Source organism: Vulpes vulpes, chromosome 9 (genome assembly GCF_048418805.1).
Source record: "Vulpes vulpes isolate BD-2025 chromosome 9, VulVul3, whole genome shotgun sequence".
Classification (NCBI taxonomy): Eukaryota; Metazoa; Chordata; class Mammalia; order Carnivora; family Canidae; genus Vulpes; species Vulpes vulpes.
In genome coordinates, this window is record NC_132788.1 from 25,000,583 (window position 1) to 25,026,185 (window position 25,603).

At 37.7% G+C, this 25,603-nt stretch overlaps 1 protein-coding gene and 2 long non-coding RNA genes across 3 annotated transcripts in view; 1 reads left to right on the plus strand and 2 right to left on the minus strand.

Moving 5' to 3' along the window:
• XKR6 (XK related 6) overlaps window positions 1–25,603 on the minus strand; it is a 310,501-nt gene that overhangs the window by 222,657 nt on the left and 62,241 nt on the right. The window lies entirely within an intron of this gene.
• The window catches only part of LOC112926761 (uncharacterized), a 92,733-nt gene that overhangs the window by 6,264 nt on the left and 60,866 nt on the right, over window positions 1–25,603 (minus strand). The window contains exon 2 of the long non-coding RNA XR_003236402.2: window positions 439–551. This is a non-coding gene — a long non-coding RNA (uncharacterized lncRNA). The remainder of the gene's footprint in view (window positions 1–438; window positions 552–25,603) is intronic.
• Window positions 66–6,433, plus strand: LOC140593844 (uncharacterized). The gene is made up of 2 exons (XR_011994180.1): window positions 66–2,160; window positions 2,389–6,433. It is a non-coding gene; the product is annotated as an uncharacterized lncRNA (long non-coding RNA).

The window sequence follows — 25,603 nt, forward strand, 5'->3', positions numbered from 1 at the left end:
ACTTTCTAGTCTGAGAAACTTAAGTCTGCAGCCCCTTTTATTTTATTTATTTATTTATTTATTTATTTATTTATTTATTTATTTATTATTTATTTAATTTTTGCAGCCCCTTTTAAAGCAAACCCTATTACTTTTCAAAGGAAGATAATTATTTCAATCTGCAAATTCCTAATGGGTGTTTTCACATATAAGAGATATTTTGTCACTAGTTAAAAGTCACTCACTAGAGCTCACTAAAAAGATAAAACAAAAGGCTTAAAAATACGTCAATTTAAACAACTATTTACATTTGAACCAGTTTAGTTAGAATATATCCACAAGTTGCTTAATACTTTTTGTTCACAACTTAAGATTTTTGTTTTCTTAAAGAAGGAATTGGGGTAAGAGAACAGACATGGAAAAACATGAAGGCCTCTCTCTCTCAGGTTTTGCCATTACCATTCTGTTTGCAGTGGTTTCAGGACGAGGCGATCGCACACCTTCTAGTCAGAAATCAGATGGCCTCAAAACAAACTCATCTCAGTCTTAGGCCTCATGTCTTTCGCTTAGAGCTAAAAATAAAAATACATGTGAATGAACAAATGATCATGGAATGAAATCTCTAACATGACACATAAAATATCAAAAGCCATTTTTATCACAGAAAAATGAAAATGTACACATTTCTATCCAGAGCATCACAATCCTATTTAGAATGAAAGGCTGCTCTTCTTATCCCATCAGCTGCCAGGCGTTACAGTAACTGTGATAATTTAATTCTAAGGTGGTTCTTACAGAGCTACACTAGTATTTTATTCATCTCCTGAGATTCTGAAATGTTCCTTTTTTTGTTTGTTTTTTGTTACGAAGTTAAACATAACACTATCATTAATGAAGCTAATGACACTGAATAGCAACTTAGCTTTCTTTGTGCAAAAAAACCAAGGCAAGCAAAGTATGATGCTGAATCAGAACAGGCTGGTCCTAGAAACATATTTTTCTGTATTTAGAAACTCCTAATTCCAATAGCAGCGCTGGTAGTACATGAAAATTAGCTTGTTTCTAAAATCAAAATAAGGGATTCACTCATTCTACAAGTACTGAATGTTTCTAAGCACTGGAAGCCAAATGGTGATAGGAGAGCTGGGTTCTGGACATTAGCAAGTGGGGTCCTCGCTGTTTCTGAAGTTTTTGTCTCAAGTCTGAGCTATCATGCTAAGGAGACAGAAAATAAGGATTGCTGTGCTTCTATGAGAGGGAGGAGGGCAGTATATATGACAAGAGAATGAGACTGTAGGATTTAAAACAAAATCCATTGAGAAGCCTAAATCTTATGCTGCAAGTGACATCCAGCCATTATTTGGTCTCTGTAGTGTGAAGCTTATATTTCCAAAATCCTCATTAATCCTGAAAATTAATTCTCCTCCATTTCGAGAGCACTAGTAGTTTCAATCCTAAATATAAATGTCTCACACTATTTCACAAGGTTAAATCAGCCAAGCACCTTCAAAAATCACTTAATGTAAGAGTCCTTCATTCAACTGAAGCCATAATTTAAAACTCAGAAGTTCTGCTGCCAAAGTTACACTTCAAGAACTGGCCCTAACTATGGTGTAATGAAGACAAATAGCTTCTGAGATTTTTTTACACCACTCATATACTTCCATTATACAGGATCACTAAATTATCAGTAGTGTCTATACTAACAACATTGTTATTTAATGCTTTGAATTCTCTGCTGGATCTACGTATACCAATGAAAGCCTTTAATTTTGTGGGAACATGGTACATTACCAAAAAATATCAAAACAAATCAATTTAAGCTCGATGTTCACCTTAAATCAAGAATAGTAAACATATTTCCCGAGTTTGCTGATCTTCTGTCATTTTTCAGGTAAAGTCCAATTACTTTCACTATCTAGACAAATGTAATGGTTTGACTCTGAAGTTTATAGGTTTCAGAGTCATCCTTTAAAGTAATAACTTGTAATTTACACTTAAATATTTAGAATAAAGAAGAAAAGAATTGAGCGTTACCTAGGTTTTAGGTTATGGTTTTCATGAAGTGAAAATGTATTTTTTTAAATCAATAAGCTTTTGGAAGTTCACTTCCCACTGATGCTCATAAAATCATTCTAACAGTATATTGATATATTCAGATTTTGAGACCACAAAATCATGGTGCTGAGACCATGGTGTTGAGACCACAGCTAGCCATTTGCAAAACAAGGCTGGTGCTCTATCTTCATTCCTTAAGCCAAAATAAATTCCAGATACACTAAAGTTAAAACATGAAACTATAAAAATACTTAAAATATGGATGAAACTTTCAAAATAATTTTGAAGTACAGGAAGACCTTTAATCATGACATAAAACCCAGCAGCCAAAAAAAAAACAAAGGAAACAAGGAAAACCGAACGTTGGTCTTATTTCTAAGCTAGTCCCTCCTCCTTCCTTTACTACACGTGTTATAGATCCCAGCAAATTCCAGAAAAAAACATAATTGATGCACTTTTTCTACATTATGCCTCGAACATTCACGTATCTGTAAATACCAAATTTGTCCCACATCAACAAAGACAACCCTATTCACCCCGGGGTTCCTCTCAGCTCATCCTGTCTGCTACCATTCTTGGGCAAAAACTAAAGTAACAAGATGTTTCATTTGCCTCCCCAAAACTTGGATCCTTCCTTAAGTAACTTTTATCCTCATTCTTTTTTGCTTCAGTCATAGCCTGTTTTGTTTTAGAAGTTACAGTCCTATCCTTTCTCTGAACCAATCCACCCAGCCCAGAGACTGCAACAACAAATACAGCACCACTATCCTTTGCACAACTCTCACTACTCCTACTTGGATCAAGGACTTGAATGATAAAGTAACAAAAATTTATGACTCAGAAGACATGTTTTGTAGCTTACCAAGACAAGTAACCTTATTCTCAGTTTTAAGTTATACTAATCATAAAACTCCACTTGTCACATCAGGAATGTCGCATTGAGGTCTCCCATTTAATAAGATCAATGACTTCCAGTAAGGTAGTTATAAATGTAAACAAATCACAGAACCAAATTTCTGTTAAAATGCCTGTTATTTTAAGAATATCAATGGAAAATACATTCTCATGAAAATAATTTCCTTAGTTTAGACTGGTTTTCGTTTAACACAAAGGGTTATTACATGATGTACTAGGAGTGAACCTGCAACCTGATTATTATGATCTCTTCTTAGATTACTTTTTGATCCCAGCACTTTACACATTCTAAGATCTCCCTTCTGACATTGCACATCTCATTCCCTAATCTAAGCAAAAACCATAAGCATTCTTTTTTTTTTCCTGAACACAAGCTGTTTATTCCTTGTACTGTTTAGTTGTAGCAGCAGCCTTAATTTACATGGAAATTCTACAATAAGTATTTACGTGTGCACTTTCCCCAACACATCTAAATGGCATTGTAAACACAAAATATTTATCAATCAGAAAATATCCAATCTCAAATTTAAGGATTCTATGGAAAGAAGAGAGTGCTCAAAAAATGGTGTTGAGACCACAGCTAGCCATTTGCAAAACAAGGCTGGTGCTCTATCTTCATTCCTTAAGCCAAAATAAATTCCAGATACACTAAAGTTAAAACATGAAACTATAAAAATACTTAAAATATGGATGAAACTTTCAAAATAATTTTGAAGTACAGGAAGACCTTTAATCATGACATAAAACCCAGCAGCCAAAAAAAAAACAAAAAACAAAAAACAAAAAACAAATCCACAACTGATTTTTAAAAAGGCAAAAATCAAACCAAACAAGTATAAGCAAAAAATAAACAATAAGCCAAGGAAAATATTTATAGGAAAAATTTAATATGCACAAAATTTTTATAAATTTCTAAGAAAAAGCCACTGAAAAACAGGTGATGATTATCAACAATTCAGTGGGAAATAAAAATAACCCGCAAATATATGAGTATCTTTAAACTCACTCAAAGTTTAAGAAATGGGAATCAAAAGGAGATGCTAACGATGGGTAATGATTAAATTCAAGAGTGTGGGAAACACGGCACTCAAACATACCACTGGTAGAGGTGTAAATTGGCGCTACACTTTTGAAGAACAATGATGGTATCTACTAAAATTTAAAAACCCACGTTTTTGACCCAGAAATTTCACTTCTGAGGCTAGATCCTTCAGATTGCTTCTCACAGCTAAGCAAAAATATCTGTACAGAGAGTTATTTATATACAAAAAATGAAAGAAAAAAAACCTGGAAAACAATTCCAACATCTGTCCAGTGTCCAAGTGTCCAAAAGGAAGCCGGTTAAAAAAGTTGTTACATCTCCTACTGCTGCGGAAAGGTGTCCTAAGATATACTATTAAGTGCATACATGAATGACACTGCTGAACAGACACGTGTCATTCTTTTCAAAAATAGTATTTTTTAAAGGGAATACCAAAACAGGTGAGTAAGAAAGGAAGAAATGAAGGGTGCCTGGGTGGCTCAGTTGTTTAAGCGGCCAACTAGCCAACTTTTTAATTTCTGCTCAGGTCATGATCTCAGGGTCCTGGGATGAAGCCCTGCATCAGGCTCCACACTCACCAGAGAGTCTGTCTGAGGATTCTCTCTGCCCCTCCCATGCTTGTGCTTTCTCTCTCAAATAAATCTTTTTTTTTTTTCAAATAAATATTTAAAAAAGAAGAAAGAAAGAAAAAAGAAAAAGAAGAAGAAATGAAATCTACGAAAAACTACCCAAGAAACTTAAAACATAAGAATGGAGGAGGAACTTTGTAACTTCTATAGTATACAATTTTTGCAACATAAGTAACTGTTCTACAAGTAAAATATTTTTCAAGGATGCTTTGCTATTTCAGCATTTTATTTTTTGAAAAGATTTTATTTATTCATGAGAGACACAGAGAGACAGAGAGACATAGGCAGAGAGAGAAGCAGGGTCCTCACAGGGAGCCCGACGCAGGACTCGATCCCCAGACCCGGGATCACACCCTGAGCCAAAGGCTGATGCTCAACTGCCGAGCCCCCCAGGGATCCCGCTCTTTCAGCATTTTAAACTATGCATTGATTTCTCTCAAAATGGAAAGAGATCTCACCAGCCAACCTATGAGTGTGAGGATGTGTTTGTCGTCAAGACCACAGAGGCATTCTCTCAGCTATCACCCCTTGATATTAATTGTCAATGTGCCTGGGGTACTGTGCTTCTCAAACTTGGCCACCACTTACTTGCTTCTTCTTAAGGTTCCTTAAATCTACACCTTACACTGTGGCACACCTAAGATCCTTTCACTCCTACGCCTATACGTGAGAGGCAGGTTACAAGGTTCTGACTTTACTTTTATGGACTTAATGAGAGCCCACTGCGTACCACAAAGTTAGTTATTGTTCATCCTATCTTCCATCCTACAGAGACCGTGCCAGTCTAGTAAAACTGTATTATTGTTATCAAATACTTCAGTGATCTTAGACTCCAAACCCAACTCCTTCACAATGACAATCTTGCCATTTAATGTGACACCCACTTTACAGACAATACATGAAACTGGTCAGGATTCCAGTAATATGTCATTAAAGAAAACCAGTCTCTGGGGTAGAGAACAAAGCAAAATGTGCTAAAAAACAGTATTTGTCCATTTTTAAAAATGGCCTTAATAATTACTATCACATTTGCCCCAAATTAGCACTAACCAGAAATAGAATTCCTCAATTATTTAGCACGATAAGTCAAAATTCCTGGGCATGGCCACATTTTGGCACTGTAGGAACCCTCTACCTCCAAAAGGGACGTAAGGATCTAACTATGACAATGCATTGTTTGACTGTGAGCCGAAGTTATTGGTATGTACGCGATTTTAAACATCTTTTTTTCTTTTCGAGAGAGAAAGGGAGGGAGATCTCAAGCAGGCTCCACACCAACACAGAGCCTGATGCGGGGCTCCCTGAGATCATGACCTGACTCCAAAATCAAGAGTCAGACACGTTAACTGACTGAGCCACCCAGGTGCCCCATTTTCCATCAGCATTTTCTTTAGCTAACAAGTCACTATAATGAGAGTGTTGTGGCACTTATGAGTAGATTAATCTGTATTATCTAATTTTACTTAAGCCTTCACACTAATAGATTCTTATTTCTAAGCCGTTTCTCTCTCCTATCCAAGGGTAAACAGGGATCTTCTTTTTAAGGCTTTTTGTTTAATCACATAACTCCTGTGGAACCTTAATCCATTTACAACTTCAGTTTCTCCTGGAATAGATCCTTTCTTTTTGCCTATAGACTCATTCAGATTTCCTGATCCTAGATCAATCCATAATCCATTCCCTTAAATACATCATTCATTTCAGCTGATGTGCTTCATCTTTTTCTTTACTGCTGAATGGCCATATTTGAAGAGTGATCTAGAGTTGACTCATTCATTTAAAAATACTTCCTGAAAAGTGACTACATCCCAGAGTCAAGGGATACAAACTAGATGGTTAAGGGATATGGTGCCTCCTCCAGGGAGCTTATAATTCCATTACACAGATAATCAGATATTTATAAGTTCAAGATGTTAACTGTCATGAAGGAGGAACACCTGAGGCTATGACAGAACATACACAGGGGACTTAATTTAGATTGGGCTGCCACTCTGCACAACCTCAGCAGGTGCTCTTCTCTTCCTGGGCTAGGTGTTCTGGGTTGCACAGCTCATGTGGTCTTATATAGCAGCCCCAGGGGATTTCCTGGAGGAAGTGGCAGGTAAGCTGATATCTAAAGGCTGAACAGGAATCATCTAGGCAAGAATAAAAGTAGCATTCAGAGAGGGAACTAGCTACGTGAAAGTCTTCGGACAGGACTGGTGACCTGGGGGATCGGAAAGAAAGGCAATGTGGGCAGAGTACACAGAAGAGCAAACAGGTATGAGCCAGATCAACCAGTCTCAAACAGCACAATGAAGATTTGTGCTAAGTCCAGTGGGGGCTGCGTTTACCATCCTTAACCATCTAGCTCTTAGCAGCATGATTTCTACTCATACTATTCTCTAAACAGTCAGCCATACACTTTTAACACGCAGAATCTTCTCCATTCTCAGGAAGTGGCTCCAGGTATACCCCAGACATACTGCGAATTTGGTTCCAGACTAGTTCAAAAGCAATCAAAAGACTTTTTTGGTGTCTGTGTATATCAAAGCTATGTTTACACTATACTGCAGTCTATTAAGTGTGCAATAGCATTGTGTCTAAAAGAGCAATGCATGTTGTGCCTTACTTTAAAAACTTTAATGATAAAAAATTCTATCATTTGAGCTTTCAGAGAGTCATAATCACTGATTATCAAAACTAGTAACGAAAAAGTTTGGTATTTTGTGAGAAATATCAAAATGTGACACAGAAACACGAAGTAATAAGCAAATGCTGTTGGAAAAATGGTACCTAAAGACTGGCTTGATGCCAGACTGCCACAAACCTTGAATTAATTTAAAAACTAGAGCAGTATCTGAGAAGTATAATAAAGTAAAAGCACAATAACACAAGGAAGGCCTGTATTCAGCTTTTGAAATGGCTTCTATCCTGTGCTTGAAAATATAAGCTGTCACCGTTTTTTTTTCTATCTTCTACTTCTCCCGGTATTCAGCTTACTGTTTTATACATGGTAGGTGTTCAAAATCTGCAAAGACAAATCAGTCTTGGAAGAAAACCGACTGATAAAAAGTTAATCACAACAGTGTAAGAATGCAACGTATTTAATAAGATTCTCCATTAGAAGTATCTTTGAAATGGCTTCAAGTTAATTTACGGATTTGCCTTATTTCCTCCTGTAGTGATGCAATATTTATGAATTCCAGAAATTTCTTTAAACAAATGCCCAATTATAACTTGATTAGTCCATGAACATAATACTTAGATGGCACTGCTATCCTCTGTGCTCACCAGAGGGTACATGGCAGTGGTCTAGTTCTTCCATGCTATAAATTCTAAAAACTAGACAGCTGACATCCAGTTAATGTGTACATTCCACTGAAGAGTGTAAAACTACTCTGTTACAAAGAATACAAGCCAATGACATCTAACATTAAACTAACCCTATCCTGCAAGTTACTGTATGCATGCTTTACATACAGACCATTCATTTTGAAACTGTAGAATATGCTATTTCTTCCATTTTTGATAATTTTAGTAAATGCTAAAAGTCAATGGCCACCACACTTATTGATTTTAGCAGGAAATTACCACACTTATGTTCTATTAAATGAAGATAAGTACCCACTATTTTCACCCTATTCGGGTAGGTACAAGATGTCAAATTTGCTGGGTTCAACATTTAATGACTCTGCCTCACATTCCATTAGAACTATTGGTACAGACTTAGAAATATAAGATTTATTTTTAAAAAAATACACTTCTTCTAACATGAGCTGTAGATACTTCAGCTCTTTGCAGATCTTTTCTTTATAGGTCTACAGAATGACCTAAGCTGCACCCAGAATCAGGCCATCATATAATTAAGCTTAGATATTTTCTATACAAGGCAAATAAAAATGTTCTTTCATTATACTTATACCAAATCCCCTATATTATGTGTCTTTATAACCAAGAGCAAAAGAACTCTAGAAAGTTTAAATGCTATTGACTGAAAAAATTTTTATCTGCTTCATCCTTTGTTTTAAAATGGCTTAAAGCCTAGATTTTGTACATTTTGAAATTTAATGTGTATATGTGTCAGAATGTTTCTGCTTTCTGATATCTAGTTCTGCAGCAGATTAGAATGTTTATAGGCCTTTGACGCCTCAGTCTTGTTAACAGGACTATGCTTTCTAAAAGAGATGATCAGACTAATAACTGAAACAGCTAGTAACTGGGTGATACATTGACCATGACAGGAAAAAGGGTCTGACCTGTGTCTGGAACTGAAATAGAAAATTGTGCCAGTGTTGCAAAATAGAATCATGCTATCTTACTGTAAACCTATGATAAATTCATACTCTATGAAATATAGGCCACGATATTTTTAATATTAACCTGACAGTTCTGAGGATACCCTGTCATTTCTGGGTAGTTCCCAACCATACAGGCAACAAGTACAGCCCTCTCTGGGCTCATGAGAAGAAAGGACGCAGTAATTAATACTGATGCACAGTAAAAACTGTTATATTTTCCTAGAAACACTCAGTAGTGATGGAGGGTTACAGCAGGCAACAGAAACCCCTGGGGGAATACCTTTAGTCTTCAAGACTGGATGACGAATGATTTAAAATATTTTTTATTATGGAAAATTCCCAATACATACAAAAGGAAACAGACTAGTGCAATGAACCCTCATGTACCTCGTCAGTTTCAACAGCTAAAGTATCAACATCCTGCTTTTCTGTTTAACTGGTAGCTCTGCCTACTCCTCACTTCTTAAATGATGAGGATTATTAGTTTCCCTTTTTTTCCGGAGGGAAAATTTACAACTAAGTTTAAAAAAAAATCTTAAATCATTTTTGAAGTGTACAGTTTGGAAGTATTAAAATATATCCACCTGGTTGCGCCACCACCACCCATCTCCAGAATCTGTTTCATCTTGTACAACTGAAACTCTGCTGCCATTCAACTGCCCACGGCCCCTCCCCATTCCCTGGGCAGCCACCTTCTACCTTTTATATCTGTGAATGTGACCACTCTAGGAACCTCACACCAGTGGAATCAGACAATATGTGCCCTTTTGTGCCTAGTTCCTTCTATTGGCATAATGTCCTCCAGGCTCATGTGTCTGCTTCTTAATGTATCCTTGCTTTTTACAGTTGAAGAATATTCATTTATATGTACCAGCCTCATTTTACCTATCTATCCATCAATGAACGCTTGGGTTGCTTCCACCTGTTAACTATTGTGAATAACACTGCTATGAACATGAGTGTACAAGTACTCTTTCAAGACACTTTTTTTTTTAAGACACTTATTTTCAATTCTTTGAGAATATATCCAGAAGCAGAACTACTGAATCAGAAGCAGAACTACTGGATCATACAGTAATTCTGTTTCAGTTTTTGAGGAACCTTCATACTGTTTTCCATAGCAGCTGTACTAGTCCACATTCCCACCAACGGTGTACAAGGATGATAATTATTTTTAAGACAACTGGCACTTGACAAAAACTCTGAGTTTACAAAGCACTTTCATATGCACTATACTACATAATCTTTTCAAATACAAAAGACTAGTTGGGAGTCCCAATCTGTTGGCAAGTATTCAAGTCCCTTAAAAATCTATCACCATTCTTCCCATATTTCCAAATAAATGTTTTCTTCTCATCAGACTGGTTTAAGCAGACTGTATTACACAATATTAGATATGTAGCTCACTAAATGCAAAAAATGTTAACAGTACAGGAATTAAAAGACCCAAATGAAAATGTAAATATAATGGAATGATACTTGTGGCTCCCAAAGAAAAACTAACCTTAAAACAGCTATATCTTAGCACACAGCCTTGACAGATACCAGCTACATAATTAGATAACAGACTTGTTCTTATCAAAGTCAGAAAAACACAAACTACTCCCCCCCCCCCAAAAAAAATGGCATAACAGAATTATCAGAACTCAAAATTAAAACATTTTTTGGAAATTTTTCTGGAAACACCCCACAAGGCTGCAAGCAATCTACTCCCACAGTTCTCTCAAATAAACAAATAATAGCCTCTTGGCATAATCTTGAAAAGTTTTAGTGTTGACAATATCAGCTTCCCAGGGAAAAAGTAAAGCAGGAGAAATAAATTACATGCATTACTTAGTAATAAAAATAAACAAGTTCACTAACACTCTAAAATTGAAATGATTAAAGGTACATACCCCACACACAGATAAAAATATTTACAATACTTTTCTTGATAATTTGCTTTCAGTTGCCGACAACCTTCTCTGATTGCAGAACTCATGCTTTTGTTGTAAAGTTAAGTGGGAAAAACTTTTAGTCATATTTTAAAAATAAAGATTTTTTTAATGAGGGAATTCTATTTCAACAAATACCCTAATCTGTTTTTCTACTTCATATTTGACAGTTGATGAAAGTAGACAAACCTCACAAAGATACACCCCACCTTTAAGACCACCTACTACAATGAAAAGCCCAATGAAGTTTCTTCAGTGCCATCACCAACCTCAAGCTGGACCCAAGAACAGAAATACTCACTGGTTGATTGATACATGCATTGATCAAGCATTCAAGTGCTCAAGAGTTTAAGATCCTTGATCATCACAAAATATATATAACCTCTATATTTTATATTTTCAGAGGAACTGAATCTCCTGAAGAAATCTGAACTTGTGTTCTCTGCTCTGGGACTGCTCTTCCTTCATAGTTGTCATGGCCCTCCTGCTTCATCTCACTACGGTATCTTCTCAAATGCTAACTCCTCAGGGAGGCCACCCTGACCAATCTGTCTAACAAAGTCAAACAGCCCTTCTTACCATCCCATCCCAATCAATCCAGAGCTCCTTCTTTGTCCTGCGTGGCTTTTCTTCCTAGCATAATTTACTGCTAATATTATGTCATATTTTAACTTATTTTGCATCTCCCCAGAACTGATTCTAACTTCTTGGCATTTACATCTATAGTATGATTCAAGGAAGAAAGAAAAAAACTTGAATGCTATTCTATTATCAAGAGGGTAGATCATTTAGTTTACTCATCTTACTCCATCTGCAAAAGTAGCAGAGCAGGATACTGCTACAGTTAAGTTTCTACCCTTAACCTCTGAGGGACTCCAGATCATCAATAACTCACTCATCTCTCAGGGACTCAGCATAAATTGCAGCTATACCTTAATTAAACACAGAACACAACTGACTAGAAACAAGCACATATTTCATTATGTGCTCTGAAGTACAGAAGTCACAGGTGGAAGCTGGAGAAACAATTACAAGGGCTCCTCAACAGAATTTGAATAAGTTTTTGTCAAAGCTCAAGACAGTACTGTAACTGATCAGTAAACTGATCAAGTAATTATAAAAGCCAAACTCTGTGAGTTTAAGAGCACTTCAGGGTTAACTGAGATGAAGAGAAGTAGGAGGGGGGGAAAAAAGAGTTAAAAACATGACAGGTAATAGCAGGGTGGGTAAACTGGGTGAGCAGATGCTGGTGAGCAATCCAACAGCAGAGGAAGTCCATGGGGAAAGCTGGAAGCAAATGGAAGAGAGAAAGCAGGCAATGAATAAAAGCTTATACATCAGATGGCTACATAATTTCCAGGTTCTACCTTGTAAAGGGAAATGCAAAGCCCTTGTAAAAAATTAAATAAATAAGACTTTCAAGGTAACAACAGGAAAATATTAAAGCCCATGTTGGACCCTGCACACTACCTGTGACACTGGCCCTGAGTATATGAGCTAAAGACCTGAGCAAGACAACCACTACTGTTTGAAGCAGCAGAAGGAAGGGAAGGCAAGAGTAAGCTCCCCATCTTTAAGTACAGTAGGCACTCACAGAGGCCACCGACACCAACCCATGGTACAATTTATAGGGTGGGGCAGGGCCAAAATATGTCTTCAGGCATTTTCAGGTTTGTTTGTGTTTTAAATAAAAGAGGGTGGCGAAGTGGTAACCTATCAACAGCTACTAACACAATTTCCTATGTGAATAGGAGGGGATTAATCGCCACAAAACAGGAGGTTACTAGGCAGGAAACAGAACTGATGTATTTTGAGAGGCATCATAAAAAAGATCTGGAGATCAACATGGCTGCCTGAGAGCAAGACAAGAATCCCATAAATTACATCTGAAATATATAACATAAAGAGAAACAGGAAAGATCTAAGACAAATTTTCTCCTATTGACTAATAGGGTTGGCCATGGCCATTAACTCTCCACAATATATATCCTGTTAGGCAAGAAAATGGAGGAATCTGGAGTTGGACAGGAAAAAGTTTTCATATGAGAATGGGTCTTGGGAGAGTTTAAAAAAAATAGTCTAAAACAAGGGCGAAAAAAAGAACTTCATTAAACTACCAGTTACGTTACCATTCCAGAAGACAGATTTGTTTACTTTGGAGTTCATCTTCCAATTTCTGAAATGTTGTGGTAATGTGTAGGAGAAGACTGTCAGGGTTTTTTTTTAACCACGCATGTTCATTTATTTTCCTGATTTCCTGATAGATTAGGCCAAACATGCTTCATGAGAAGAGAAAAACTAAGAAGAAAGAAAACAAGAAGCTTCACAGTAACACGTGGACAGTCCTTTTCTCTCTTTTTTTAACCATCTCTGGATCATGTTAGGAACTGAAATCTGGGGGGATCCGTGGGTGGCTCAGCAGTTTGGAGTCCCACGTCAGGCTCCCTGCTTCTCCCTCTGCCTGTGTCTCTGCCTCTCTCTCTCCCCCCGTGTGTCTCTCATGAATAAATAAAATCTTTAAAAAAAAAAAAAGGAATCAAAATCTGAATTTAAACTTTTTTTGCTTTTATTTCTGATCTAAGACAACCCAATTAAATACTACAAATGATTAAATCTGATGTTTCTGATAATGTCCAAAATGTATAATAGATTCATTTATAGTTCATTTTTGTTTTTTAAACTATTTTAGCTTCTCATTATCATCTTGAAATTCAAAGCCTAGAGAGACATCAATTTAATAATGGACTACTTATTTTGACCTCAAATAATGTATTCCCAACTTCTGAACTCAAATAGCACAAAATATTTCTAATAAATGCCTACCACTATTACTTTCCAAAGTATTGTTACTTCAGTGTGTCTCTACAGCAGCCTCTATTACTAGAATAATTGGTCCATCCTTCAAAAGAAAAATAACTAAAGAGGTTAAGATTCTTTAAATTACTAGAATAAAAACTTCTGACATCTACTCTAAAATACTTTCTTCTCTCTGTAAATCAGTGCACCTATACAACAAAAATGTCTTTTACATTAAAGCAAAATTATGTCCTACCTCTTTCCCTCTGCCAACGACATCAGACAACATATTTGGAAAAAGGAAAATGGGCTATATAAGGTGATGGGGAAACAACGTTCCACATTCATCCCTCAAAGCAGTGATCCTAGGAAAGCAAAGAGGACACAAAATGGAGAAGCTAAGTGGATCCTGATGTCTTCTGTTGCAATTGTGGATAACGCCATTATTTTATTTTTAGAATGGTAAAGCCTGAATCTTGTAGTTTAGAAAGAATCTAAGGTCAGCTAGTCAAGACTTTCATCAATATTGTAAACAAGTCTATTAAGTGTTTATTCAGCATTTGTTTAAACATTTCAGAGGACAAAAAGGCTGCTTCTTTGGAAAATCTTTTCCATTTCAGAGCAGCTCTGTTGGAAATCATTTTGGTCCCATACAATTTAGAAAAAATAAAAAATGTTACATTAATTACTTCAAGAAAAGGCTATCTTTTTTTTTTTTTTTAATTGTTCAGTAAGAAGTTCCAAAGTGGTTGGAAATCTCTGGTGGTTTGTGATTCTGATGGTTCAACATCGAAGGCCTAGGCTCCTTTACCTTGTTTTCATTCTGCCATTAGCACGCTGGTTTAGCTCTCATTATGATTTCAAGATGGCTCCCATCATTCCAGGCTTCACATAGAGATATAATAATGTCCAGTGTAAAAAGATTATTTCTTCCCCTCCTGAATCTTTTTATTAGAAAAGAAGATCTGGGGTATCCCTGGTGGCTTAGCAGTTTAGCACCACCTTCAGCCCAGGGTGTGATCTTGGAGACCTGGGATCGAATCCCACATCAGGCTCCCTGCCTATCTCTCTCTCTCTCTCTAATAAATAAATAAATAAAATCTTAAAAAAAAAAAAAAAAAAAAAAGAAAAAAGAAAAGAAAAGAAAAGAAAATCTGTTGTGTGAGGACCCCCAAATACACATCTTATTGGCCAAAATTATACCTGGCCAATCACAGGCAAGGAAAATTAGTCCATTATAACTGAGAATGATCATTTGTCCCCTAGAGCTGGGGTTTGCCTCTCTTGACAAATAAAGCTAGGCAGAAAGGGCAGATTACTTAAACAAAATCAAAATTCCCTAAGGAAGAAGGGAGGGGGAAAGGGCAGAGAGATGCATAAGTGATCCAACATCTGCTATGGGTACATGGCCTCAAAATCTTGTCTTTCAGCAATTTCTAACCACTGCCTCTAATTGGAGAAATCCCTGTGCTTTAACCGTACTACACATTCTATATATGCAAACAATGCGGTGCTGCTCTCAACCCTAAATTCCTCTTCAGATTAACTATTCCCATTTCAGTGTACTGCTCTACATATATGACTTTGTATCTACACCATTTTACCATTTTGATCACTCTTCAGTTCACCAATGTCACTCATAAAATGCCCAGGACCCTCTTAAAAAATGTTTAGTACCAGTACAACGAAACTAATTAACCTCCATGTTTTATCGGTGCCATCTGACACTCTGCTGCTTCTCTTGGACTCTCTTCCTGACTTCCAATAAACTTGATGCAAACTATAACCCTCTTTGTCTTCTATAACCTACATTTTGGTATCTGTAAAAAATGATATAGTGCAGAACTCTCCACTTAATTATGCTGTGTTTCACCTTATTTTTGGCCTATCTTTCCAACCTAAGCAAGTGTTGAAATGTTTTTAATTCTAAAAACTAATGTTTGCCACTTTCCTAGTTTTCAATTATAGAAATGCAAACTTAAGAAAAACTCACTGATGTTTATTTCTCAGCTTTGCAGAAGCAGGGCCATGTCACCTGGGGAAAATATCTTATTCTCACAAGAAGCCTTCTGGGATTGTATTAACTTGTTGAATTTCCAAGATTTCAGAGACCAATCCTCACAACATCAGCAAAATAATCTATTAGTTTTGTATTGAAAACAGCCATTTCCCAGGGATGGACTGACTTTCAATGGACTAACTAAAACCAGAATGTCAATTCAAAAACGTTAAGTGAAAATTAGAATAGCCAAGGAACCAAGAGAAATTAGAGTCCTGTGGCCAATGTATTCCCACCTATCCATCCCGTCCACAGACAAACCATGGTGGAAATCAATACAGAATCAAAAGAAATCAGATAATTTAATCATTTGCTCAATAAATTCTTTCCATGTAGGCATTCCACACAGGAAGTCAAATTACAATCAAATGTTTATTTAGTGAGCATAGAAATCAAAGCAAAAGAATCAGTTCTCTAACACGTATTTAACAATATCAGGGTAATAGTCTCATATATCATTCTCTGAAACAGTTATAACAGGGTACTAAACAGAGCACTATGGCTGGTACTTGGATAAATACTGCTAACATCTGCCTTGGTTACTTGACAAAGAAACTTCCTTCCTAACAGTCCTACTTCTTAATTAGTTGCAATACAACTCCACCAAACTATAATCAAGTGCAGATGACTTAAGATAAGATGGATCAGCCTATCTTAAGGCCTGGGAGTCATAAGGGTTGAGTTCAAAGCCAACTCCTCCTTCTGAAAACTCTAAGGGAGAATAGAATCCCTTGCCTCTTCCAGCTTCTAAGCAATCATATGCACTCATGGGCTCAAGGATCCTTCCTCCATCTTCAAAGCAAACATCATCAGCAGTATAGTATCTTCAGATATCTGTCTTTCTAGGTTCCTCTTTCACTTATAATGCCCCTATGTGATTACATGGGGCCCACCTAGATAATCCAGGATAATCACTACATCTCCAAATCCTTGACTTAATCATATCTGCAATCGTATCTGTTTTGGAATGTGAGGTAACATATTTATAGTTTCTGGGGATTAAGATGTGACATCATTGGAAGATCATGATTCTGCCCACCACAAAGCTGTTGTACTATAGTTCTACCACTAATTTTATGTTAACCAGTTTAAATTTAGTGAAAAAATAATTCCATTTTATCTTGAAACTTCAATACTGTTAACTGGGGAGGACACAGCTATTTCCATGCACAGTTCATATTAAAAGTAGACTGCATTTTCTATTTCAGTTTTCAAACACAAAATGGCAGGTGTTTGATTCATCAATGGAGAGGAAAAGAAAATATGAGTTAAGCAATCATTAAAGCCCTTAAGGCTGTATCAATTAATATGATACAAATTAAGCTAATAAGAAATAAAAGCCAGAATGAAGTGAGTATGTAAATGGAACTCCAACAATTCTTCAACCTTAAGGGGTCCTTCAAATCAGGGATCTTACCACTTTTTCATTCTCCCTACTCCACTCTCATCCTCACACCCCAGCTTAGGTCTCATAGTCCATTGTTAATAATCATTCCCCTCTTTCACGTCATGGTCCTTGACTAGCAAAAACCCAACACTCTATACAACTTTCTGTCCATCTCATGCCAGCCCCAGGACAATTTAGCATGTAGGAGAAAACCTCCACCACTCATCTCAAATGGACTCTTTACAGCTGTCTTCTAATCAAAGTTTGTTTCCTCAATCCAGGTGATTCCATTTTTCCACAGAATTATTTAGCATCCTCTCTCTTTGAAAGTCTGTACTCTCTTCTTCCCCATCTTCACTCTCAGCTGCTTCCTACTTCCCTCAACAAACAGAACTTCCATCAGTTCCCTTCTCATCATCAACTCACTGACTTACAGTGTACCCTTAAACCCTCCTTTCCCTCCTGTTTGTCTGGGATTGATTGCCAATTGCTTCACTCTACCTCTATCTCTTTCCTTCTCTTACCAACTCAAGGCCGTAGGTGTAGCAATCCTCACTTCCTGCTTCATCAAATTTTTCCTCTCTTGTGGATCATTTCTATAAGCATACAAACAGGCTGTGACTTTTCCGATCACCTCCCTCCCACCTCCTGATCCCACACACCAAGTGCTCACCCTCAACAAGCAGCAAAAACTCATCAAGACCATCAAGAATCTTTACATGACTAAATTTAATGATCAATGCTTGGTCTCATTAATACTTGACTTAGACAATCAATTTCTCTTCTATGAAACATTTTTCACATTTCACTTCCAAGACACCATATACTTCTGGTTTTCCTTCTACTCACTGGCCAGGCCTTCTCACTTCCCTTTGTTGGATTCTTCTCAACTCCCTAACCTCTAAAAGTTGAAGTGTCCCTGGCCTCACTGTCTACATTCACTCCCTTGGGAAAGTTCTTAGTTTCAGGAGACCTTAATTACTACCTGTGTTGACAATTCCAAATTTTGTATTTCCACTCTCGATCAGATCCTTGGTCTCTAGCCTCCTGTATCACAACTAGGTCCCTTAGCAGTTCTCTTAGATATGTAACAGGTTATCTCTGCATAACCCAAACCAAATTCCTGATCTTCCCTACAGACCTGCTTCTTGCAGTCTTTCTCAGCTCAATATATGGGAACTCCATCTCATCAAAAACCTCAGCGTCATCCTTAAAAACTTTCTTTCACATCTACCACCATAACACATCAGCAGACCAAATAAGCTCTCCTCTCCCTTCAAAATATATCCAGAATCTGACCACTTCTTACCATCTCCACTGTTACCATCTTAAGCCAAGCCACCATCATCTCTTACTTAGGTTATTACAACAATCTGCTTCCACTTTTGTTCCCCTTCTTTATTTAATACATGCTGGGGAGCCTAGGTGGCTCAGTTGATTAAACATCCGACTCTTGATTTCGGCTCAGGTCATGATCTCAGGGCCCTGGAATCAAGCCCATGTTGGACTCCCTGCAGGGAGTCTGCTTGTTTCCCTCTCCCTCTGTCCCTTCCCCCACCTCCACTCCCACTCTCTCTCTAAATAAGTCTTTTAAAAAATAAAATATTTAATACATGCTATTTCTTTTTTTTTTGAAGTAGGCTCCACACCCACAGTGGGCCTTGAACTCATAACCCTGAGATCGAGTCACATGCTCTACCAATTGAGCCAGTCAGGTGCCAACCCCTGCCCCCACCACCGCCCTGCCAGAGTTCATTATGTGGAAATCCTAACCCTCAAAGGTAACAGTATTATGTCAGGCCTTTGGAGGATGATTGGGTCATAAGGACAGAACATTCGTGAATGCAATTAGTGCTCTTATAAAAGAGACCCCACAGAGATCTCTCACCCTAATATGTGAGCACACAGCAAAAAAGTGCCGGCTTTATTATTTTTTAAAAGATTTTATTTAAAAAAAAAATTTTAGAGATGGAGGAGGGCCATGGGGAGGAGAGTGAGAGAAAAAATCTTAACCAGGCTCCATACTTAGTGCAGAGCTCGACATGGCTCGATCTTACAACCCTGAGATCATCACCTGAGCTGAAATCAAGAGTTGGATGCTTAGCCAACTGAGCCACCTAGGCGCCCCAGATTTTTTTTAAGTAATTTGTACATCCAACATGTGGCTTGAACCCAAAACACCGAGATCAACAGTTGCATGCTCAACTGCCAGCCAGCCAGGCACTCCTGCTACTTTAAACCAGGAAGAGAGCTCTTATCAAAACACAACCATGCCAGCACCTTGATCTCAGACTTGAACCTCCAGAACTATGAGCCACCAGAACTATAAATTTCTTTATTTTTTTTTTCTTTCTCTGGAGGCTACCCAGTCTGTGGTATTTTGTTATAGCAGCATGAATGGACAAAGACAATATAACAGCTAGAATTTTTTTATTTTTTTTATTTAAAAAAAAATTTTTTAAGATTTTATTTATTTATTAATGAGAGACACACACGGAGAGGGAGAGAGAGACAGACAGACAGAGACCCCGAGACAGAGGCAGAGGGAGAAGCAGGCTCCATGCAGGGAGCCTGATGTGGGACTCCATCCTGGGTCTCCAGGACCATGCCCCAGGCTGCAGGCGGTGCTAAACCGCTGCGTCACTGGGGCTGCCCCTAGAATTTTTTTATTTTTTATTTTATTTTATTTTTTTATTTATTTATGACAGTCACAGAGAGAGAAAGAGAGAGAGGCAGAGACATAGGCAGAGGGAGACGCAGGCTCCATGCACCGGGAGCCCGACGTGGGATTCGATCCCGGGTCTCCAGGATCACGCCCTGGGCCAAAGGCAGGAACCAAACCACTGCGCCACCCAGGGATCCCCCCTAGAATTTTTTTAAATTATGGTTTACTCTTTTGTCCCCCTCTCTTAAAAAAAAAAAAAGATTTTGTTGATTCATGAGAGATACAGAGAAAGAGGCAGAGACATAGGCAGTGAGAGAAGCAGGCTCCCTGCTGAGCAAGGAGCCTGATGCAGGACTCAATCCCAGGACCCTGGGATCATGATCTGAGCCAAAGGCAGTTGTACAACCACTGAGCCACCCAGGTGCCCCCCGACTCTCTTTTAAAATCAGGTAAAATTTACATATGGTGAAATTAAATAGATCTTAGGTTTCAATTCAATTATATATACCCATGTAATCAAGGCCACAACCAAGATACAGAATTCTTCTAACCTTGGGCTATTATGAACAAAGCAGTTATAAACATTCTTATACAAGTCTCTTTGTGGACATAAGGGTTCCTTACGGAAGAACCCAGGACAGATTGCAGAGTTCTGTGTAATAGGATAGAAACATGTACATGCATGTTCATAATAGCACATTCACCAACACCCAAAAGGTAGAAATCGTTAATGTCCATCAACAGATAAATGGTTAAACAAAATGTAGTATATCCATAGAATGGAATATTATTCACATATAAAAAGGAATGAAGTACTGAATCATGCTACAATGTGGATGAATCTAGAAAACATTGTTAAGTGAAAGAAATCTGACATTAAGGATCACATTTATATGAAATATTCAGAACAGGTAAATCCAGAGAGACAAGAATGCAAACTGGAGGTTGCCAGGTGCTGGAGGAAGGAGATAAATAGGGAGCAATTGCTTAATGGGTATCAGGTTCCTTTTTAGGGTGACAGAAATGTTTTGGAACTTGACAGAGATGTGATGGCTGTTGCTCAATACTGTGAATGTACCAGATCTCACTGAACTGTTCACTTTGAAATGGTTATGTTATGTACATCTCATCTCAAATAAATAAATAAGTAAAACCCACACAGAATTTTTATTTTTTGAAATAGAACAGCATTCAGGCAATTTAGAATAACACAAAATCCAGTGTTAACACCACTATACATTACATATGAGTTGTACTATATTACTGAAGTACGTTGTCTGGAGTCTTTCTAACTCCAGAGACTTTGTGGATTTTTTTCATATATAAAATGAAGACACTTCAATGGACTGTGAAGATCAACTGAGATTATGATGATGGAAACACACTGTAAAATGCTATGTATAGAAAATTAGCTATCTTTATAGTAGCACCAGGTAGGGGATATGTGCTCAGTCTGAGAGGGCCATAGGCGGATATAGGCATCATTATTCTCAGGGAGGCAGCTAAAATTATTTTGAGTACCAATCTTGTAGGCACAGAGAGAGGAGAATCCAAGTTAAGCCACACCACCAAAGTGTCCACTGCTGCTTCTATAATGGCCTAGTTTGTCAAAGATCATACTTAGATGATCCTCTGCCTCAGTCAGTGATTTAACCCTGCACTCAAGGCTGGCTTGAAAGTGTTGCTATAAAGTGAGAAGGTCTTAAGAAAGACTGCGGGAAATAAAAGAGGCTACTTTCCTGAAGCCATAAGCTTAAGAATCCCCAGTACACAGGAGTTAAAACAGGGAGTCAACTATTACATCATCTCAAAGTTTAAACCCAATTAGAATAGGGTAATAAACTAGGGTCTGACTGCAGTAACTTGCTTACATCAAACACAAACCAACATATGACTGACCAAGTAGATTTAACATGTCCAAACTTAAATGTTCTTAAAGTGTAATACGTAGCACAGCTACCAAATTTACAAATAGTGATGAAAAGTACTACCACTTAACCAACTTCGTGACAGGTACTGTGCAACATAATTTACAAGTATTATCTGCACTCCTTACAACAACCAAATAAGATGGCCACTTTAACCCCTATTTTTTGCCAAGGACCTGTGCTGAACAAAAGTAATGAGAGGCAGCTCTGTGACTTGACTCGAAGTAGGGTGGACTCTGAAGCCTGTGATCCATCCACGATACCCCGCTGCCTCTTGGCCCCAGAAAAAACTAGGGTCCTAATTCCTAGGGTTCTAATCCCTATGGAATGCAACTTCAATAGGTGTACAATTAACCAAAGGTCTTACTATTCAAGATACATCAGATACTAAACATCTGGGAGCATTAGTTAGGCAGAAGGGATTAATTCTAAATGGAGTCACGTGGTTTGTAACTGAGGTAGAGTTGTTGGTTCAGGGCTAGTCTGGACTCTTGGGTCACAACTGGAGCCTGTCCAAGGGGGAACCTCGAAGGGCTAAATCACTTCAGAAGAATGGAAAGACAGAGAGCCCACATCTAAAACAATTCTTTGTATTTCTGCAGATACCCATGGGCCTCGCACAAGGAAAAAATATACAGAAACATCAGAGTTCTCATCACTTCAACATTTAGTTAATGGGGCTCATAGGTCAATACTCTAACATAGCTGCCATTTTGTCCCCCCTCCAATACATTACTGTCAATTCAAAAGAAAGGAAAAGACAGGCTATAAAAAGACTTCTTCAAACATGCAAGCAGAAAAAAAGCAAGCTCCACAAGAGAGGGAAAGAATGAAGCTGACCTCACACTCTTCCAGCAACATTCCATGTGACAAACAGAACAAACTTCTATCTAGTTTTGAGGAAAAGAAAAGTATGACTGAATAATGTCAGAACCTCCTTTTCAAGAGCTCATCTGAATCTCAGGGCTACACAGTCTGAAACATGAAGGGTCACAGGGAGTCCAACACCCATAAGTCTTTCTCTTGTGAACATTCCTTCACCTTCCTGCATTAAAACTGAAATCTGACAGTCACCTGACAACACAGCTTTTCCTGCAGCTCTCAAGAGTGAAGGCTGTGTTCCTCCCATATGCCATTACCTGCACCTTTTTGGGGGAATCTGTATCTTAATCTCAATGCCACTTCTTTTCCTTCTACAGTCACATGTCTCAGGCTCTCTGAAGGACCTGTCATCAGACTTGACCACCATGAAGAAAATCTCAACATATTCCAAAAGAAAAACCAACACAAGCCAGGGAACTGGAAATTAAAAACAAAAGGCTCGTCAGACACGGCAATTTATTTGGAAATAAAACATCCCTTTTGAATTCAAGAGGATATAAAATGGGGTGTTTCAAACTAGAAAGGAACTAGCATTTTTAATTAGAAATTAGAAATGAACTAGTACTTCTAATTAGAAATAAACAGTGCAAAGATGACTACAGACCAAACACTGTGGAATGTAGTCAAAGCCACCTTTTAGGAGTTCACACTACAGTGAACATATCAAGTGATTCAAATATTACCTGAAGTTTCTATTCTTTCCATCGCTGCTTTGATTTGTGAGGCAGTGATGCAGAGTTATCAGGTAGAATGCACATAGGTAAACATTTTGGGGAACTCCGGCTTACAAGCACTGCACAGTGAGGAGCTACTACAATAAGGAGCTTGGGCTCCAGTGCTGGCTTTGCCACGACACTGACTAGCCAAGTGTTCTGCATCAGCTAGTCAACCGCTCTGAGTCTGTTTCTGACGCTACAAAATTAGGAGGATAGGCTAAATTGGATGATGTCTTGAAGTCTCTTCTCACAGAATTAAATCATTCTACCTGCAGAAACTCCTCCCATTAACCTATTTTGAAAGCAAACTTTTGTGTGAGGCACATTCCCTGCTCTACAACAGAGTGCACACATTAACCTTTTCTTCATGACAACCACCCTAATGAATATTTCCTATTGTACCATGTGCCTTAAAACAGAAACCACAATTCAAAAGCAAGGATAAAATAGATTTCTGCCTTCAAAGAGTAGTTCCTTTTCATTTGCTGGGTGATTTCTCAATTTAGTAGGATGGATTGGGGAAGTGGGTGGGAAGGGTGGCAGCACACTCTTCTTTCTGTGGAAAATACTCCTGGTGTTCAAAGCTCAAAGGTTTATCACTGCAGTCATGTTTTCAAAAATCAAGTAAACTGATTTTTTCACTGTTCCACAGATGGAACTTTTACAAAACTCTTATCATCCAACATTTCTTGAGTGTTTCCTCCTTGTTTTTAGATGATATCAAATGTACAGAGCTTTGCCCTTCCACTTCCACAGGAAAACCACTAACTGTTCAAACCATCTCTTCTTTAAGAGTAAATAACTGACTCTACAATGTAATGAGAATATTCATGGGACAAGGCCAAACACAAAACACCATTTTTCATAGACTACACATATTTAGTGTCAAAGTCTTATTATATAAATTACAATACTTTAATTCTACCTGAATTTTAATTTACCCTAAATCTACTAGTTTTGCATTTTGTATTTGTGTCTAATTTTTTAAATCAAGGTGAAGAGGAGGACAGGGAAACAAGACAGAGAGAAGTATTTTCTATCTAGCCAAGTCAACTGTTTTAAAGGATGATCCTTTCCATTCTTTTGCCAGTTCACAATAAATGTGAGAAAACAATTCAATTTTCAATTCTAAAAATCTCACCTATACAACAGGATAAGAGAAATTTGAGGTAAAAAGCTAAAGTGTCCATCTGAATTCTCAGTTCCAGATTGCCTGGGAAATCCCTGATCATATTTCTTACCTAAAAGGTCTGACAATAAAATAGTAAAATCAGTTCTTCGGAGCCACAGAAACAGCAATGTCATTATAGATTCAACATATATGATTTTAGAAAGACAATGAAGTTCTTTTCAATTCTAGAACAGACTAGCGCTTAACATTTAAGTAAAATTACTGAGTGGCTGGCTTTCATTTATTTATTTATTTTTGGGTTGCTGTTAAAACTGTTCACTCTCAGTTTACAGTTTAACTTTTTCAAATGCTTCCATAGTAATATATTTTGCAACAAGGAATTAAAACTCATTTCCTCTTCACTTTCTTATCAAGATCTGAGTTTGAAGTTTCCAAGTTTCCCAAAGAACAGTATTTTATGATGGTATTTATACCACAGTGACACAGTAGTATGGTAGGTCTTTAAAGGGAAATTCAGGTTTCCTCTCTTCTCTTCTCCTAGTACTCCCCCACTTCCCTTGGACTCATCAGGATCTTGGGCAAGAACCAGGACATGTATGTTACATAAGGACAGTACCAGGGCACAGATATAAAAAAAGGAGATATAAAAAAAGGAAGGGTTCAGTGAAAGTGGTGATGCATAAGTGGTGTGGTCTCTTTGGACTTCTTTAGGATAAAGGGGTTAGGGGTTCCCAATTATGGCTAACACTTGATCTTTAAAAAAAAATATCTTTCAGGACACCTGGGTAGCTCAGTTGGTTAAACAGCTGCCTGGTTTAACCAAGGAGGTTAAACAGGGTCCTGGGATCAAGCCCTGATCGGGCTCCCTACTCAGTAGCAAGCCTGATTCTCCCACTCCCACTGCTTGTGCTCTCTCAAATAAATAAAATGTTTTTGTTTTTTTAAATTTTTCATTGACTGCTTTGCAACTGGTTCTCATTCCTACCCACCTGTGATCTGCTTGTGACCTAACTTTGCTCTGGGTACTCTACACCCACAGGTTGGTCACTGAGAATCTTTATGAACACTGTATCTATATTCTTCACACTAAGGTACAGATTATGGACCATCTATCCAAAGCCACGCAAAGTAAGGAGTAACTTGGAAGTAACGTGGAAGTAAGAAGTAAAGTTAGAGGGCCTTTATAAAGAATGCTGGATCC